The sequence below is a fragment of the Hemiscyllium ocellatum genome, unplaced genomic scaffold (genome assembly GCF_020745735.1).
Source record: "Hemiscyllium ocellatum isolate sHemOce1 unplaced genomic scaffold, sHemOce1.pat.X.cur. scaffold_388_pat_ctg1, whole genome shotgun sequence".
NCBI lineage: Eukaryota > Metazoa > Chordata > Chondrichthyes > Orectolobiformes > Hemiscylliidae > Hemiscyllium > Hemiscyllium ocellatum.
Window position 1 is genome coordinate 42,839 of NW_026868715.1, and position 19,183 is coordinate 62,021.

Consider the following 19,183-nt stretch of genomic DNA (forward strand, 5'->3'; position numbering starts at 1 on the left):
GCCCAGAGGTTAAGGCGACGGGTTGCTCTTCCATTGTGCGTATGTGTACTTCAATCCTACTTTGGCTGTTACTTATATCAAACGCAGCTGTGGTTTCCCTTTGTGCCTCGCATCTTTAATACACACTGGATGGAGAATCTTGCTCTTGCCCTTCATTGCACCGGAGATTTGTGATAAATCGATACCACATTAAGGTCAAAATAAAGCAATATTATCCTGTTGCAAGTTAAATTGGGATAATGAAAAGGAGTGCAACATTTCTTTCCTCCTTTCATTCCATCTTGGCTTTCTCTGAATTTACATCGCATGAAAGAGAAACAAGTAAGGAGAGATCGAGAGCAATAGTTTATCCAGTGGGATTGTGAATGAGTATTTTGGTGTAACACTCCACACAAAGGTCTGATCAATATTTCAAATAATCGATTGGAATTGGAACAGCAGAAAACTTCTCCAATGAAACAAACCTTTCATTCTTTCACAAATTACTGCTGTGTGAATCACACCGTGAACCATCATCCAGCATGAGCACCAAGTTGCCAACAACATTAGATCCACCAATTTTCTTTAGCAGTCATAGCTTCTGCACATACCCATCTGTGGTGTGCCCAGTGTCATTTGTTGTCTACAGGCCATGGCACATTTCTTGTTCACGAGCTTATGAGCCTAGTTCCTGACCCATCTGATCAGTTTGAGAAACCTTTTCTATCACTACATCCAATCCCCTCAGAATTCTAAACTTTTCAATAAAATAATACGTTCGACCAAATTATATAGGATTGGAAGTCGGCCATTCGATCCATCGATTCTGCTCCACCATTCAACGAACTCAGGGCTGATCTGGTAATCATCAACTCCATTTTCCTGCATTGCCTCGACAAAGCTTCATCGTCTTTCTGATTAAATACCTGTCTGGCACAGTTTGAAAATACACAACGACTCAGCGTCAACAGCAGTTTCGGGTAGGAGTTCCACCGATTCATTGGCCCCTGAGCATAGAAATTACGCCTAATTTCTGAATTAAATTGGCAATCATTAATTCTGAGTTCATGTCCTATGATGCTCCTTATACCAGAGGGTAAACCACTGCTCATATCTACCCTGTCCAGATCCCATGAATATTGAACGTTTATAAATGTTATTATGTGATTATAGAGTTCCCCTCCACCTCCTGTTTCAAGGAGAATAATCCCAGCCTAACCAATCATTCCATGAAGCTCCATATTCTCCAGTGTTGACAACATGTTCGTAAATCCCTGCTGTCCCCTGCAGCGTCCTTACATATTATTACGGCAGGTGAAGAAATTTCTGTGAGGCAACGGTTGAAATTTCAAGCATAGAAGGGCAGTGGAACTTGAAATCAGACAGCGACTGGAATCAGATTGGTCCACACAAGGATGAAATACAGTAACGGTAAATCTGACAAATGAGAATCTGATCATACCCCATTGACAATCAATGGCTTTACTGTCACCTAATTCCCCTGTGTCATCGTCCACGGAGCTAGTATTTAGGTAAAACGGATTGAGACTGGCTATATAAAAAATTTGACAGCATACACATGTCTGTTGGTAAACATTTTTGACTATAAACTCAACTCATTGCTCCGTGAATCCTACACCGTTTGCAAGGCACAAATGGGATGTGGGACAGAACTCTGTCCATTTGCCTCGATGGATGTAACTTCAATTATACTTAACGTACTGGACACCATCCACGACAATGCAGTCAATTAATTGTACGCTATTTAATACCTGAATATTTATTCACTTCACCGCTGAGGCACAATTGCAGCAGAGTGCACCAAATACACGATGCACTGGAGTAAGTCATCCGGGCATTTTTGACAGCACTTCAAAGCTCAACAGCTGTACTGACGATAAGGGCAAGGTTGCAAGATGCAACGAAACACCACCATTTTCAAGTTCCCCTCCAAGGCCCATAGCACCCTGACTTGGAAATGAATCAGTGATAAACTCATTGAGTGGCGAAGCAGTCTTGATGGGCAAAGATTCATACTTCAGCCCCCCATCTTTTATCTTAAATTTAGTAAATGTTGATTTATGCGGTGACCAGAGTTGGGCTCAGTCCTTCAGCTATCCCTAAACTGGTGATTGCTAAAGTTCTACTATTATTCACAGCCTCTGGCCAACAATAGATAATGTCCAAAAATCCTCTTAATAAACTGATTCCCCTCAAGATGAAAGTAGTGCTGGAGAAGCACAGCAGGTCCGGCATCAGCTGAGGAAAAATCAATGTTTCAGGCAATAGGCCGTCATCAGGAATGAGACTGGGAGCATATGGGACGGAGAGATAAATGGGAGGGGGTTGGATCTGTGGAGAAGGTAGCTGAGGGTGCAGTAGGTGGATGGAGGAAGGGGCGAAGGGGAAATGTCAGAGCCGAGGGTGGAGCAGATAGGTGGGAATGAAGATACACAGGTGGGACAGGTCAGGAGGACGGTGCTGAGCTGGAAGGTTAGAACTGGAGTAAGATGAGGGAGTGGGCTTGAGGAAACTGAGTAAGTCCACATTGATGCCGTGGGGTTGAAGGGTCCTGAGGAAGAAGATGAGGCGTTCTTCCTCCAGGCGTCAGGTGCTAAGGGCGTGGTGATGGAGGTGGGCCAGGACCTGCATGTCCTCGGGAGAGTGGGAGGGGGAGTTGAAATCTTTGACCATGGGGCAGTGGAGTTGATTCTTGCAGTAGTCTTGGATATCATCTCTGAAGTGCTCTGTCAGAAGACATCTGTTCTCCCCTATTTAGAGGAGACCGCATCTGGAGCAGCAGATACAACAAATGACATGTGTGGAACTGCAGGTCAACCTTTGATGGATGTGGAAGGCTCCATTGGAACCTTGGACAAAGGTGAGGGGGTAATGTGGGCGCAGATTTTGCAATTCCTGCGGTGGCAGAGGATGGTGCCGGGTAGGAATTGACGCCCATTGGAGGGCGTGGACTTGATTAGGGAATCACGGAGGCAAAGGTCTTTGATGAAAGTGGATAGGTTTGTGGAGGGAACTATATCCCTGGTGGTGGGGTCAATTTACAGGTGGCAAAAATGTCGGTGGATGATGTGATTTATGCAGAGGTGGGTGGAATGGAAGATGTTTGGTGGTGTGGGGTTCATGGATAGAGGTGCGGGACATGGATGAGATGCGTTAGAGGGCATCTTCAACCACTTGGGAAGGGAAGTTCCGGTCTAAAAGAAGGAGGCCATCTGGTGTGTTCTATGGTGGAATACGACGCATTTCTCTGTTGGAATGCAAGCAATGTACGCTGGATTAGAGTGTTTAGTGGAGCAAGAGACTGATGTGGAGACGATGTGAGCAAAAGCAGTTCTTACTGTCAAAGTAACAAAAAACCGCTGTGTTAAGGAAAATCTCTGAGATTCACCAGCCTCTCACTGACAGCACCAGCGCCGCCCCCTCTGAACCAGTCCTCAGTGGAGGTGAATGGACGCTCTGGGAAAATTTCACGAAATATGGTCAGTCGGAGCAAAAGTAAGGAAGTCGTTCGTTTCTGCAGTGTTTTCAAGATGTCAATTACCCTGGTTAACAACGAGCTATTGGAAAAAGAAACGTGAAACGTAGAATGTCTTCACCTTTCAGTGCTGCGTGCCACAGAGCCGCAGCGCGGCCAGCTGAGGCTTGTTTCTGTAGTGTAGTGGTCATCACGTTCGCCTAACACGCGAAAAGTCCCCAGTTCAAAACTGCTTTGTTCTTGAATTGCAGCCTTTGACACGGACAAAAACGGAGCTTTCTTGCTTGCTTTCCCATCTGCAAACCTGCCTTCGAAATTGAACGAATAAATCTGTGCGAAAAGTAATGCAATTCCATTAAATTAGCGTGCAAAGCATTGTAAAGGTTTTCTCCAACCTGGTTTGATCATATGCCATTCTGTTTGAGAGTGTAGTTACTGCGTTCTGATCATTCCACGAAAATCAGTACCACATTTGCATTCCTTGCTCAGGCGGACTGGTTCAAAGACAGGGAAGAAACTGATGCGCTGCTGTCACAGCGCACCACGGATTCCTGAACTAGTCTGTCTGTCAAATGCACGCCACTGTCGTCTCTGCAAGGCGTCAGTTGGAAGCTCTCTGTCGTTATTCAACGTGCGAGAATTGGCAGCAGAGGTGCTGAATCATGGTTTGGAGCATTTCGCACGTTAGTGACACATTCAATCAGCAACAGCAATGAAAGAAATTACACTCTCAGAGGAACCTCTGGACCTGTGCTTTCATAGCGTTGCTCGTATTAAGGTGAGCCCGGAGATCTAAGCCATGCTGGAATTGAAACGGAGGAATTGACAGAGAGACTACAAAATGACATCGCATCCTTTTGGTTTTCTTTAAATCACTGATGAGCAGGAATATGTAAACGGGGAGAGCGAGTGGGAAAGTGAGGCAGTTGCAGCTCTGGTGAAACTCCTTCTTTGTGAGTCACTCTGCAACAAAAGGCGTGAAGGTGACTCAGGCGTGAGAGCTCTTCACATCGAGAACAAAAAGCACTCAAGGGCAGTTAGCACCACTCCCGGAGTGGGGGTGGGGTGAGATAATTACCTTTTGACTTCAGTTACTATGTTCAGCAACTGCCTTTTAAATTGAGTTGAACAGAAACTGCATTTCTAATAAGCACCATGGAATTTAGCAAGATTTATTGAGTCGATTCCCACGCAGGTTTCCAACTCAGTCGGAATCGATGTGGCTCATGTCCAGGTGTGAACATCCCTGCAGCCAATTGCACTGTTAAGGTAAAAGGCAAGGAAAGTGGCATCGCGAACTGGCCCCGAGCTCAGAGCATCCTCACACTGTGATCTGTCGTTCTTGGACTGTAATGGTACCTCCGGTTTTAGGGTGGAGAACATTCTTTGGGACTCTTATTCTGCAAAACAGACACAGTCACTGAATCTATGCTGCACGGTATGATGTGGAACACGGCCTGCTCAGCTTTGTGTACTTTCCCTGTAGTCCGGTGTGTTTCATGTTCCGTGTAAACGTGAAAGTTGTCCTGTTTCGAGCAATGGGTGAAATCATTTAGCAGGTAAGAATCGAAATTGCAGTAATGTCAAGCAGTTCATGGTTATTTGACCAAATCATAAGCGAACATGTATTCTCACGCACTCACAGATTCATTTGTAGCTGAAAAGAGTCTGAGAAGATAGCCTCAGCTTACTATTGATTTTGATCCGGATTGATGGGCTATCATTATCTGCTGCGAAATTGATATTGTAGCCGGGCACATCCAAGCAGCTGTGCGAGTCGGAGAGGGATCATGGAATCCTTCTCACGTGACTTTCCATCTGTTGTCATGCAGGAGCTCAATTAGAAATGCAAGAACATGGGGAAACGGTGCCCCTGGTAGTGTGGCCGAGCGGTTTAAGGCGCTGGATTAAGGCTCCAGTCTCGACAGGGGCGTGGGTTCGAATCCCACCACTGCCATATCAACTGCAACGGCATGGCTGGTTGAAATGCTGTTTCTACCCCTGATGTACTGTTCAGAACAAAATTTGATTTGTTTCCCGGGGAATTAACTCTGGAGTGGGAAAGTGCCCGAAAGATCGTGGAAAGTTGCAAAGAGCTCTACTGTTGCTTTATGTTCCAAGCATGTGGAGATTTTACTGGAACAGAATGGAGACTGCTATTTCATTGCTGTTGTGAAACAAAGTCCTGCGGTAAGTCGATTCATCGTTATTTGGCTTTCTGGAGAATGGGAAAATTGTTCCGATGAATTTTGATGTCATATGTTATTGAATTTCTCCAATTTCCTTCGTTTCCGTCCCGGAGACACCGGAAGGGAAAGGTAATCTAACCAGAATTGGTGAAATTCACTTTTTGTGGCCCATTCTTATTATGTTCTTTCTTTCTCTCTTTTCAGCATTGTCTGGGAAATGGTGGTGCACTGAGGCTCCGGTATGATTGAAAGACTAGTTTGGAATTGCCCTGTTCTTAGTTGTGAGATTACTTTATGGCTCATGCGCTCGGAGTGTCTCACATTTAGCATTCATGCTCACTGTATCTGAAAATGCATTTGGTCTGCCAGTTTTGTTTGTGTTCCGTGTCAAATGCTTTCTGTTTTGCGATTCGTTCAATACATTGCGAATTAACAGGCTTTCTGAGGTAACTTCCAGCTGCAAAAACTCCTCAACAGAGGATCTCAGAAAATTTCACAGAGTATGGTCAGTCAGAGCAAAATTAAGGAAGCCCTTCGTTTCTGCAGTGTTTCACAATACTACCTTTCCAGTGAGCAGTCGAACAGACTAAATGATTGTGCCACAGACTGCGACGGCCAGCTCTGCGAAAAAGTTATCCTTTTAAAGCCGGTGTAAGCAACACAACGTTATTGGGCTACACCGCGTGGAAACAGATACTTCGGTGTATCTCGTCCATGCATACCACATAGCCAAAATTAAACAAGTCCCATGAAACAACGAGCATTTGGAAACAGAAAGGTGAAAGGTAGAATGGCTTCAACATTCAGTGTCGGATACCACTGAGCCGCAGCAGGGGCGGCTGTGGGCTTGTTTCTGTAGCATAGTGATCATCACGTTCACCTTCTGCAAGATAGATTCCCGCGGTCTAAACTGTTTTGTTCTTCATCTGCAGCCTTTTACATGGACAAGAACGGAGCTTTCTTGCTTGCTTCCCCATCTGCAAACCTGCCTTCGAATTTGCTTGAACAAATCTGCTCTCGTAGTGAAATGCAATGCATTTCCATTTGATTACTGTGCGGAGCATTGTAAAGATATTCGACAAACTGCTTCTGATCATGTGCCATTCAGTTTGAGAGTGTAGTTACCGATCCTTCCCCGAACAGCAAGACCGCATTTGCATTCCTTGCTCAGGCGGACCAATTCAAAGACAGGGAAGAAGCTGATGCGATGGTGTCACGGTGCACCACGGATTCCTGAACTAGTCTGTCTGTCAAATGTACCCCAAAGTCGTATCTGAAAGACCTCATTTGGAAGCTGTCTGTCGTTATTCAAAGTGCGAGAATTGGCACCAGAGGTCCTGAATCATGTTTTGGAGCAGTTCGCACGTTAGTGGCTCATTCAATCAGCAACAGCAATGAAAGAAATTGCACTCTCAGAGGAACCTCTGGACCTGTGCTTTCATAGCGTCGCCAGTATTAAGGTGCGCCCCGAGATCTAAGCCATGTTGGAACTGAAACGGAGGAATCGACAAAGAGGCTGCAGAATAACATCGCATCTTTTTGGTTTTCTTTAAATCACTGATGAGCAGGAAAATGTAAACGGGGAGAGCGAGTGGAAAGTGAGGCAGTTGCAGCTCTGGTGAAACTCCTTCTTTTTGAGTCACTCAGCAACAAGAGGCGTGAAGGTGACTCAGGCGTGAGAGCTCTTAACATCGAGAACAAAAAGCAATCAAGTGAAGTTAGCACCTCTGCCGGAGTGGGGCTGGGGTGAAATAATTTCCTTTTGATTTCAGTTACTATGTTCAGAAACTGCCTTTTAAATTGAGTTGAAGAGAAACTGCATTTCTAATAAGTACCATGGAATTTTGCAAGATTTATTGAGTCGCTTCTCATCGATTCCCACGCAGGTTTCCAACTCAGTCGGTATCGATGTGGCTCATGTCCAGGTGTGAACATCCCTGCAGCCAATTGCACGGTTAAGGTAAAAGGCAAGGAAAGTGACATCTCGAACTGGCCCGGAGGTCAGAGCATCCTAACAATGTGATCTGTCGTTCTCGCATTGTAATGCTACCTCCGGTTTTAGGGTGGAGAACATTGTTTGGGACTCTTATTCTGCAAAGCAGACACAGTGACTGAAACTATGCTGCACAGTATGATGTGGAACACGGCCTGCTCAGCTTTGTGCATTTTCCCTGCAGTCCGGTGTGTTTCATGTTCTGAGGAATTCTGAGGCTTCTGAGGAATTCCCATGATCAACCTCGAAGAAAGAGTTTCTTTAATTCTTCAGACTCAGCGTACTCTATCAGAATTCTTTTCCAAACTGTACTAGTGTAGTGGCATCGGTAACCGATTTGCTGAAGAAAAACACTACTTTTCGGTGTACAGCAACATGCCACGTGGCAATTGACCATTTTAAGTCGATATTAACCACCAAACCAGTATTACCTGCACCAAACATCTAAAAAAACTTTTAAAGTAGCCATCGATGGTCGTTAGAGTTGGAGGTGTACTCCAACGGGGAAAATGAGCATGGGGAAGAACTGCCAGTTGATAACTTTTCATAGAAAATCAACATCTATCAGAAGAAATGCTCCACAATCGAAAAAAAAAACTATTCAGTTTGGTACTGGCGTTACAAATTTAATGTATGTGCCACGAATAATGGATCGGAGAGGTTATGTACACAGACCACAATCCGCTAAAACGTTGTATATATGTAATAATATGAGACTAGTTCGTTGGCTTCTTATAGAAGAGACGTTCACTTTAAAAATCATGCACGTTGTGGGTCAGTAGAATGAAATCACAGATGCGTTATCGCAGATTCAACTGAAGGTGTTCAGAAGCGATTGTCTTTATTTCATGTTTTATATGTTTATATCGGAAAAAACTAAGTTGAAATTGTATGAAATTTGTCGATATGTTAGAGTAAAGTATTTAAAAATTAAAATGAAAACCTATCTTCATTATGATGGTTCATTGTTTCCTGCAGAGGCGATGTGTTTTAAACATATTAGTGCACATTTAAGAGATTTAAAAGCAGCAGAACAACCAGACACAGAAACAAGTGTTCTCAATAAGACAACAACGTAATCCTTTGTCGAACAATTCAATTCGTTCATTGCCTGGAGACATAAATAGTTCGAGTTTGTTCACTCAGTTTAAATTTTAATCAGGAAAATATATAAATTTCAATTCAAATTTTAATTGCGTCTCTTGAAAGTCTTTAAAAATAAACAGGGACCCAATCAGATGCTCTGGGGTATGAGATGGGGGACATTGAACAGTTGAGAGGAGGACTGCCATGACCTTGCATGTAACAATCTTCTTGAAAAAATATATATGTGGAAAATAACTTTTCGATCCGTGATCTATGACACAGAATCTCCCAACAGGGACAAAGAAGAGACAGGAAGCTCCGAAGACAAGAACCTACAGCTGCCTCGTTTTGATAAAGAAATGCTGTATTGTAAACCTGAACTGGGAGTTTTATCTGAATAGCATTATCGAATGGAACATCAAAATGGGTAATAGAAATACATTGGTTTGTTAATTAATCTCTCTTTTACTTTAGAAATGAAGTGCTGAATTTTTACTTCGTGTAGTTCTTGGCCAATCGAATTGTTGCAGATTCCTGTACAGCATAAATCGTTTCTGTGTTACTGGTTTTATCGTAAGCTGGAGGGTTTATGCTGTGTCATAACGAGTCTAAACAAATTTGGCAAAACAAGTGTGCATCTGTGCAGTTCATTGAGTGAACTGGAGATTTGCACAATTCATGACCTGGATGAAGTGATTCTCCTCGCCGTGATCTGAATCTCCAAAAGGGAAAGGCGACCCAAATTCCCCGTAGTTGACAGGACTCGAACCTGCGTGGGAATGTCCCAATGGATTTCAAGCCCATCGCCTTAACCACTCGGCCACAACTACAAATGGATGCACAAGTTTCTCATTTCCAGGTCTCTGTCCCTGGGGAGATTAGCAGTAGTGAATCATTGTTGGCTTTATTTGAATTCAAAACCCACAGCTTTCAAATCGATGAAATATCGGGACAAAGTGGGTCTGGGTGATTCACCCCGGTAGGTGGGATCTATATTCAGATTAAACGACGGTGGAAAATACAGAAAATTACTCAGCGGGTCGAACAGGATCTGGGCTGGGAAAAGGCGATTCAACGTTTCAAAACTTCTTCAGAACGTTATCAGAACTCCGTTTTCTCCCAGTAGTACTGACAAACCTGTTGACATTCCCCAGAATGTTCTATTTTTTTTCAGATTCCCAACATCCACAGTCCTTTGCATTAGCCATTGAAACGATACAGAAATTCCTTTGGATAAGATTCCTGTTTGGGGCACATTTTCGTGACCACATTAAAAACCCGGAGCTGTGCAGGAAAGAAAGCCAATGAAGTATGACCAGTGAGAGATCCGACCCTGGAACGTCCCAAACCACCAACCGTTCGGTTAATGGATGAACGTGTTGACCAATTACGCAACAGAGACGGGGTGAACTGACTCATTGTACGATCCAAAAACAGGCTTTTCACGAATTCAAACTTCAGCCTGCCCTTTCACGAAGTGATTGATGTCCTGTATCAGTTTTTCTTTTGCAAAATAAATCCTGGGACATTCACTGCAGTGAAATGGCAACAATCCTGTACCCGCTGGGAACACATCCACGTCACAGCAACCAACTTTTCTACAACAGGATTCCTGCTCTCTTCGAGGCTTTTCCGTAACTTGTTTGTACCCGAGTCTTCACGTGGTCTTGTAGCTGTGGCGAGGTTTGAATTCCTGACGCGCAGGAACGAAAATCCTTTCAATGTCTCAGATTGGTTCATGTCTAGAGAACAACAGAATCAACAGTCGCGGCCTCTTAAAGACTGGCTGTGTTAAGTGGGACAATCCACCCTTCATTCACCTGTGGTTTCGCTTCCCAAAGAGATTCTAAAGTTTTCCAAAGTTGGAGACATGCGTTCACTGTTATTTTCCCTTGTTTTGTTTTAACCTTCCCAGTGGCGATATTTTCCCCAAACAGCTTCGCAATTCTCCGCCTTGCATGATGTCCAGCGATGAGCAAAGCCCTTTTGTCGAGAAATTACTGAGGTTGGGATTCTTCTCTTTGGAACAAAGAAGGTTAACTGGAGATTTTTATGATCTGTTTATAATGATAGGGAGGGCGTAGTGCGGATGGGTGGGTTGATGTTGTGGAGGAAATGTTGCCAACGATCAGTGTCAGTTTCCAGAAGACTGAGACTAAAGATATTTAATGAAAAACGAAATTTGCGAAGAATATATAGAGCCTAATCTCAGGGGAACCGTTAATCATTTAAGACACGGATGAGGAGGACATTCTGTCTTTGAGAGAGTAGCAAATCTGCAGAATTCTTTACTCTGAGGGGCTGTCAAGGTTGAATATAATCAAGGTTGAGACGGCCGCACAATTAGTCACTTTGGGAATCAAGAAGAATGGGGATAAGACGGAAAAGTACCATTAAGAATTAACCAAATCAGACGTGACCTCATTAAAACTTGGAGCTGACCTAATGGGACGAATGACTTTCATCTGTTCCAATATCTTATCTGTCATTTGGAAACTGCGAGAGACAATCGTGAAGAAAGAAATTGCTGGACGTTGAGAAAAGATGATTAGAGTCAAACTGAGTCAACATCATTTGTTGAATGGAAAAACACACTTGACAACTTTGTCAGGGTCCTTTGATAATGTTTCGAGCAGAGTTGATCAAATGTTTGTAGGCATTCCATAAGAGACCGTATCAAAAGCCATTGCACAAGGTCGGAGTTCACGGTGAAAAGTTAAAAAAAAGTCCAGGATTGTCCGTTGTTTAATTGAAGATACAGAATCTGGATTATTGCGTATTTTTCAAGTTGTAAAAAAGTAATTAGTAAAGTGCTGGAATGGTGAGTCATACGACTTCCATGATTTATATCTGCCTTAATGACTTGATGGAAATGGCAGAGTGAAATGTCCGCAGTTTTACTGACGATACACAACAGGTGGGAGGACATTTTGCGATGAGGACAGTGGAATCTGGAAATGGTTAGTGACAGGTTGAGTGGGTGGGAATGCAACAGGTGCACGGAGGAGGTTGCAGAGTTGATAGTTTGGAGGAGAGGGTGATGCACATGTGTGGGAAGGAAATGGGACAGATAGGACAGGTCATAAGGATGATGCTGAGCTGGAAGTTTTGAAGTGAGGTCAGGTGGAGGGAGGGGAAATGTGGAAACTGGTGAAATCCTAATTGATGCCATGGGTTTGGAGGTCCCCGATGTGGAGATGTAGCTTTAGAACGTAGAACAATGAAACAATACAGCGCAGCACAAGCCCTTTGGCTTTCGATGTTGCGCCAACCTGTGAACTAATCTAAACTCATCCCCCTATATTATCCCATCATCATCCATGTGTTTATCCAAGGTTTGTGTACATCTCCACAATTTAGCTGAGTTAACGACATTGACAGGCAGGGCATTCCACACCCTTACTTCTCTCTGAGCAAAGAACCTGCCTCTGACATCTGGCTTAAACCTATATACCCTCAATTTGTAGTTATGACCACTCGTACAAGCTGACATCATCTTCCAAAGAAAAATAGTTCCACCGTCTACCTTGTGTAATCCTCTTATCATCTTGTAACTCCCTGGAGTAGTTTTGATCGCAGAGCTGTAGATTTGATTCAAACCAACAGCTCAGCGAGCAGACCTGCACACTCAACCTCAACCTAAGCTGCACATCTTCACAAACCTTGCAAAAATCTTGTAACTCTGTATCAAATCTGCTCTCAGACTTCTTTCAGATGAGAACAGACCCAAGTCTCTCAGATTTTCCTGATAAGACTATTCCTTCAGGACAGGCAATATCTTGTTCAATCTCGTCTACAACTTTTCCAATGTTTCCACATTCTTCCTGGAATGGGCGACCAGGCAGTTCAAAATATTCCAAGTGGAGCCACACAAGTGCTTTGTTTCGTTGCAGCATGACATTATGCTCAGGAACTCAATCCTCCACCAATAAAACCGATGACGTCATACTCTTTCGCAGGAGCACACTGGCTAGTACTGCTGCATCGCAACACCAGCGACGCGGGTTCAATTCCTCCTTCAAGCGGCTATCTGTGTGGGTTTCCGCCCCATACTCTGTTTTCCCCTCACAATCCAAAAAATGTGCAGGTTCGGTAAAGGGGTAAGTGTAGGAAAATGGGTCTGTCTGGGTCGCGCCTCAGAGGGTCGGTTTATACTTGTTGGGCCGCAAGGTCTGTTTCCACACGGTAAGTAATCCAAAAAAAATCAACCTGTCTTGAAACTATGTACATGGACTCCAAGGTCACTCTGCACGTCCACATTACCAAGAATCTTTCCATTAACTCAGTATTCTGCCTTCCTGTTATTGTTCCCAAAGTGAATCACTTCACATTTAGCTGCATTGAACTTTATTTGCCACCTCTAAAACCAATTTTGCAAATTATTCCAGCTCCCCTGCAACCTGCAACATTTTTCCACGCTGCCCACTACTCCAGCACCTTTAGTGTTATCCGCAAGCTTACTAACCCACTCACCCTATGCCTGCATCTTAGTCATTTACGAAAATGACAAACAACAGTGATCCCAAAACAGATCGTTGTGCCACACCACTCCTTACCGGATTCCAGGGTGAATATTTTCATTAGCCACCACTTGCTGCCTTCTCACAGAAAGCCAGTTTCTAATCCAAACAGCGAAATCATCGTCAATACCATGCCTCTGCATTTTCTCCAACAGCCTAACATGTGGAATCTTATCAAAGGTTTAACAGACGTCATGTACACCACGTCAAGTGCCCTACCCTCATCCACATGCTTGGTCACCTTCTCGAAAAACTCACGAAACCATGTTGACCCGCTGAAATCAAGTTGTTGCTGGCTGAATGATTATACATCATCTCTCTCATACTCAGCTCCATATTATTTCCTACAAGAAAGGTAAGGCTGACTAGTCTATGATTACTTTGGTCATCTGTATTACCCTTCTTCAACAAGGCAACAACTTTTGCTATCCTCCAATCTTCGAGTGCTATTCCTGTAGACAATATCGAAAATAAAGATCAAAGGGAAAGGCTCTGCAATCTCCCCCCGGCTTCCCTGGCAATCCTTGGATAGATCCCAGCTGACCCAGGGGACTTACTTATTTTCGCCCCTTCCAGAATTGCTAACAGGTCCTCCTTGTAAACCGCATTGTAAACCATCCAGTCTAGTAGCCTGTATCTCAGATTCTCCTCGACACCGTTGTCTTAAAGCAATATGAATACTAACGAAAAATATTCGTTAGCGCCTTCCTACCTCCTCTGACTCCACACACAATTCATCACTCCTATTTTTGACTAGTCCTCATCTTCCTCTCGTCGTTCTTTGGTTCCTGATATACACGTAGAATTCCTTAGGGTTTTCTAAGATTCTATCCGCAAGCGACTTCTCATGTCCTCTCCTGTCTCTTCTGGACTCTCTGTACAGGTTGATCCTAACTAACTTGTAACTCTCAATCGCCCTAACTGAGCCTTCAAGCCAAATCCTAACATAATCCTCCTACTTTCTCTTGACCTGAGCTTTAAGTTCTTTAGTAACCCACGGCTGCTTCGCTCGACAACTTCCTTCATAACTGACAGGTATATACTCATCAAGTACATGCGATATCTGTTCCTTTAACAAGCTCCACATTTCAATTGTGCTCATACCATCCGTTTCCTTCCACATCTAGTGCAAACTAAATCTTGCCAAATGTCATCCTAATTGCCTTTCCCTCGGATATAACTCTTTCCCTGCAGTACATAACTATCCCTTTCTATTGCTTAAGTAAACATACCGAACTGTGTTCACGATCACTCAATTGCTCACCTACCTTCACATCTAACACCAGGCCAATTACACAGTAACAAATCCAATGTGGCCTGTGACTGTTAATAAAAGGTAGTCTGGCCTCAGGTTATGGACCTGTGTTGAGAATGAGGCAGGATTCATCAAAGTTGATAGGGACAAATAGTTTTTCTGCTCACCTCCCTCTGTTTCCCACACTCGCAGGAGACTGGTATTATGATCTGGTGCAATTCACAGATGATATCTTTGGTTGCTTCGAAACTTCTGAACACTGTGCAAGTGAGTAAAATAGTACACGAGGACCAGGCTCCTGTCAGGGAGCCAAGAAAGCATGCATTGTCAGAGGGCCAGAACTGATGGAACAGCGCTTTCTCTTTCCAGTGCAAAAGGTCAGTGCTGAGAGGGCAGGCGCTTTTGGAGATTCAGTGCTGTGAGAGATGACGCTGTCAGAGCATCAGTACTGAGAATGCAGAAACTCTCAGATGGTTAGTGCTGAAGGATCGGTTACTGTAATAGGGCAAATTCTAAGGGAGTGGGCACATTCAGAGGGTTAGTGTTGAGGGAGCAGACACTGTTGGAGGGTCAGGACTGAGCGAGAGGTTACTGTCACAGGTTCAGTGCTGAGTAAGTGCCATCGTCGCCCGTTCAGTGTTGGGAGAGTGGGTTCTCTCGGATGGTCAGTGCTGAGGGATTTTATTTCATGCTAATATTTCCAGAAACAAATAAAATGGCAGCTGAATATGCAAACTGTCCATCAAAACATTCAATGGCAAGTGCAAACATAAATAAATTATCTAAAACCTCTCTCATATTTGAGGACATCCTGCCTGTTTTTGTCACACATCCGCTGCCTGTCTGTTCACATACATCATCACTGTTATAGTCTCACACAGCCTCTGCATGTTATTCATACATTCTCCCACTCTACATCTTACACACCCTTCATGTCTTTGTCACACACACCTTCACAGCATGGGACAAACTCGAAGTCTGCCAGTACTGGAGGAGACTTCATTTTTCCCATTCCCAGGGATACGATTGTGTATAAATGGTTAGAAGTTGGAGGACTCCAAATTCCACTGACTCAGCCCCAATCTCACTTCCCTGCCTGAACTGGGTTAAGAGCGCAGCGAGACCTGACCGAGAGAGAGACAGAGGGGAAGAGAGTGAGTCATAGAAATTGAATGCACAGAATCAGATCCTTCAGTCCAACTTGTCCACGCTGATAGTATATCATTAATAACTCTCATCTCATATTTCAGCATTTGGCGTATATCTCTTCCTACTTATTTACCAATCCCGATGCATTATAAACTTTGTACGTCAAGCAGCCTCTACCCCTCCCTCTGGCAGCTCATTCCACTCTTGCATCACTCTGAAGGAAAAATGCTGTGTGTGTGGAAAAGGATACTCTCAGGCGTCCACGCTGCTGAGACACCTGTGGGTTCACACCGGTGAGAAGCCATTCGTTCATTCCTTATGTTGGAAATGACTCAAATAATCATACGATCTGCTGTGACATTTTGGCAGCCATGCAGATGATAAATGCTTTATAACACTGACTATAGCTGTTAATTTTATTCAATGATAAGTAAACGTATTGGTGAGTGGAGAATAAATAAAGAGACAGGAGCGACAGATATGAAATGCTTCAATCCTTCACTGAATCTGTACCATGTGCAGATTGATTTCCGTTTCTTCCTTCACCAGGATTACTTTTTTTTAATGTAGGAGGATAAATTACGGACAGAAGAATTTCCTTAACTTTCCAAACTGGTAAAATATTGCAGGACATACTCAGTTAATTTTCATCTGTCAACGTGTATTTTGGCAGGCTCAATAAATTAGATAAAAACATTTCCTCACAAACAGTGACCATCAAGTGTACACTGAACATTATTGGATAGGGCATCGTGGAGGTCGGTGTCCAGTGAAATTCATTAGGGATTGGCTAGGGGAGCTCTGCTCTTTGTGATGTTTATAAAAACGTTGGATGAGGAAGAAGAACGGTGAGGTACTAATTTTGCCGATGACATGGAGGTTGGTGGAGTTGTCGGTCGTGTATTCGGCTGTTGTGGATTGCGATGAAACATTGCGAGTTTGCAGCACTGGTCTGATATGTGGCAGATGGAGATAAACCCGAAAAACTGTAGAGTCGTTCACTTTGGAAGTGCGATTGTCAATGCAGAACACAGGGTTAAAGTATTCCTGGCAGAGTGAAGGAGCAGAGGAATCTTGGGTCATATTGGCTCTCTTTAGAGCAAGTGTCAGGCGTTGGTCTATCCCAATAACCCTGCACATTTAGACCGACCAAGGAGCTTCCAGTTTTATAAATAAAGTTATGAAATAGTTGTTCGAAGTGACAATCAAAATGAAATAACTTCTTTCTTATGTACATTAGGAGAACCTTTGGATGTAGTATCTACCCAGGTTGCAATTAAAGTCAAGAAAGGTGAGATGATTTGAACAAGTTAGTATACCTCCTTGGAGATATTTCGATTGTTTGCCAATAAATTATGTTTTAGGAAACTAGATATGATAATCTCGTCACGACCAATGAGAGCAAGACGACGGAGATAGCTGTTGTGACTGACATTCATTTTAATAAATGCACCTGGAATTTCTGACATACCACGATGTTCAGCTTTCAGTAAATGTTCTGATATGATGTGTTATATATGAAATAAAGAAAGTGTGAATTCCCAGTGAACCTGCACTGGAATGGGTCCTAGATACATGATACTCTTTGAGGAAAAGCCGGACATGAAACGATTTATGTGTCCCGGACAATCACGCTGCATTTTGACATCATCGATGCAGTGACATATTCTCCCATAAGGAACTATCTTTAACCAATCAGAAGCCAGTTCATTCTCACTGGGAATGGGCAGGAATGCAGCGAGGATAATCAGGAAGAGACTACACAATTAGATTGTTAAGATTAAGAACTGTTTACATTTCGAACACAACTGAATAAAAGGGATGGCAAATTTTACACCAATGTTTAATCTGTTGTTTGAAACCCATGCATCTGTGTCTGAGTATTTTATAAGCTCACGGCACTCCTCAGGAGAAGGACGGGTCGAGTCGATCTGACCGCAGCAGTTGAAGATGGGGATTTTTAACATCAACTGATCTTAAGTTACTAAAGGTGTTCTTTTCTCTTTCTTGCACAGCGAATTCTTGTGGGAATCAATATTAATGTGGAGATTTTTTTGATGTGTGGGAAACTGCAGCTAACTCCTGCTAATGCACAGTTGATCGGTTATAACTCTGTGAATGAAGACACAGAATCGAGACAACATTTACATATTAAAAATGTTGTAATTAAAACAGTATAAGTGAAGCAGCATCTGCAATCAAGAACAAGATCAGATGTCGTGCCTGAGATTTGTGGGCGGACAGAGCGTGAAATACACAAATAAAATGAAGCTGGCACTCACAATACTGCTTCAATGACGTCGTTGAAAGGGAGAATTGCAGATGCTGGAGATTAGTCAGGAGCATATTCCTCAAAAAGGACAGCAGTTCAGGCATCTTCCGACAAGCAGGAAAATCGAAGTTTCAGCAAAAGCCCTTCATTAGTGTTGAGGGTTTGAGACTCACGGGTGGAGAGATTAAATGGCAGGGGCGTGGGGCTGGGGGAAATGCAGCTGAGAGTGCAAAAGGTAGATGGAAGTGGGGGGACTGGTGAGAGTCAGAGGGAAGCAGGATGGACAGGTAGGACAAGCCTTGAGCGCGGTGCTGAGATGGAAGTTTGAAACTGGGATTAGGTGGGGGGAGGGGATATGGGGAAACTGGTGTTTCCCGAGGCTGAAAATTAGGTACATTTTCTCAAAAGTCAGGTGGTAAGGGAGTGGCAATGGAGGAGGCCCAGGACCGGCATGTCCTCGGTGGAGTGGGAGGGTAGTTGAAGTTTTTAGCCAAGAGGTGTTTGGTGTAGGAGTCCTGAAGCGCTCTTCGAGTCAGCATCCGGTCTTCGAAACACAGATGAGAATGCATCTGGAGCAATGGATACAGTAACTGACATGTATGGAAATGGCGGTAAAAGTCTGATGATGTGGAAGGCAGCTTTGTGGCTATGGACCCTGGTTGGCGGGATGTGTGGGCGCAGGTTTTGCAATTCCTGTGGTGGCAAAAGAAACGGCCAATATCTCTGGTGTTGTGTTCCGTTTGTAGGTGGCATAAATGGCCAAGGTTGTATGTAATCTGCAGAGGTAGCTGGGGGTGGAGGGTGATAACCAGGGAATCCCTGCCCTTTTTTGGGTTTGGAGGAGTGTGTTTCGAATGTGAAGGTACAGGAAATGGACGAGATGTTTGGGAGGGCTTCATCAACCAGTTAGGAGGGGAAATTGCAGACTTTGGAAATCCGGACATCTGGTGTGATCTGTGGTGCACTAGTCACCCAGTCATAGAATCATAGAGATATCCAGTAAGGAAACTAGCCCTTCAGTCCAAGCCACCCATGCCGTCCAGATATCCCAAATCAATCTAGTTCACCTGCCAGCAGCCTGCCCATAACCCTCCTAACTCTTCCTATTCATATGCTCATCAAAGTGCATTTTACATGTTGCAATTGTACCATGCTCCACCACTTCCTGTGGCAGCTGATTCCATACACGTACAACCCTCTGTGTGAAAAAGTTGCCACTGAGATTTCTCTTATATCATTCATCT

General features: G+C 43.8%; 2 non-coding genes across 2 annotated transcripts; one reads left to right on the plus strand and one right to left on the minus strand.

The window, feature by feature from the left end:
- The first annotated feature begins 5,350 nt into the window (after positions 1–5,350).
- trnal-aag (transfer RNA leucine (anticodon AAG)) lies at positions 5,351–5,432 on the plus strand. The gene has a single exon. It is a non-coding gene; the product is annotated as a tRNA-Leu (tRNA).
- A 4,059-nt stretch (positions 5,433–9,491) lies between these two features.
- trnas-uga (transfer RNA serine (anticodon UGA)) lies at positions 9,492–9,573 on the minus strand. Its single transcript has one exon. It is a non-coding gene; the product is annotated as a tRNA-Ser (tRNA).
- Between the last annotated feature and the right edge of the window lie 9,610 nt (positions 9,574–19,183).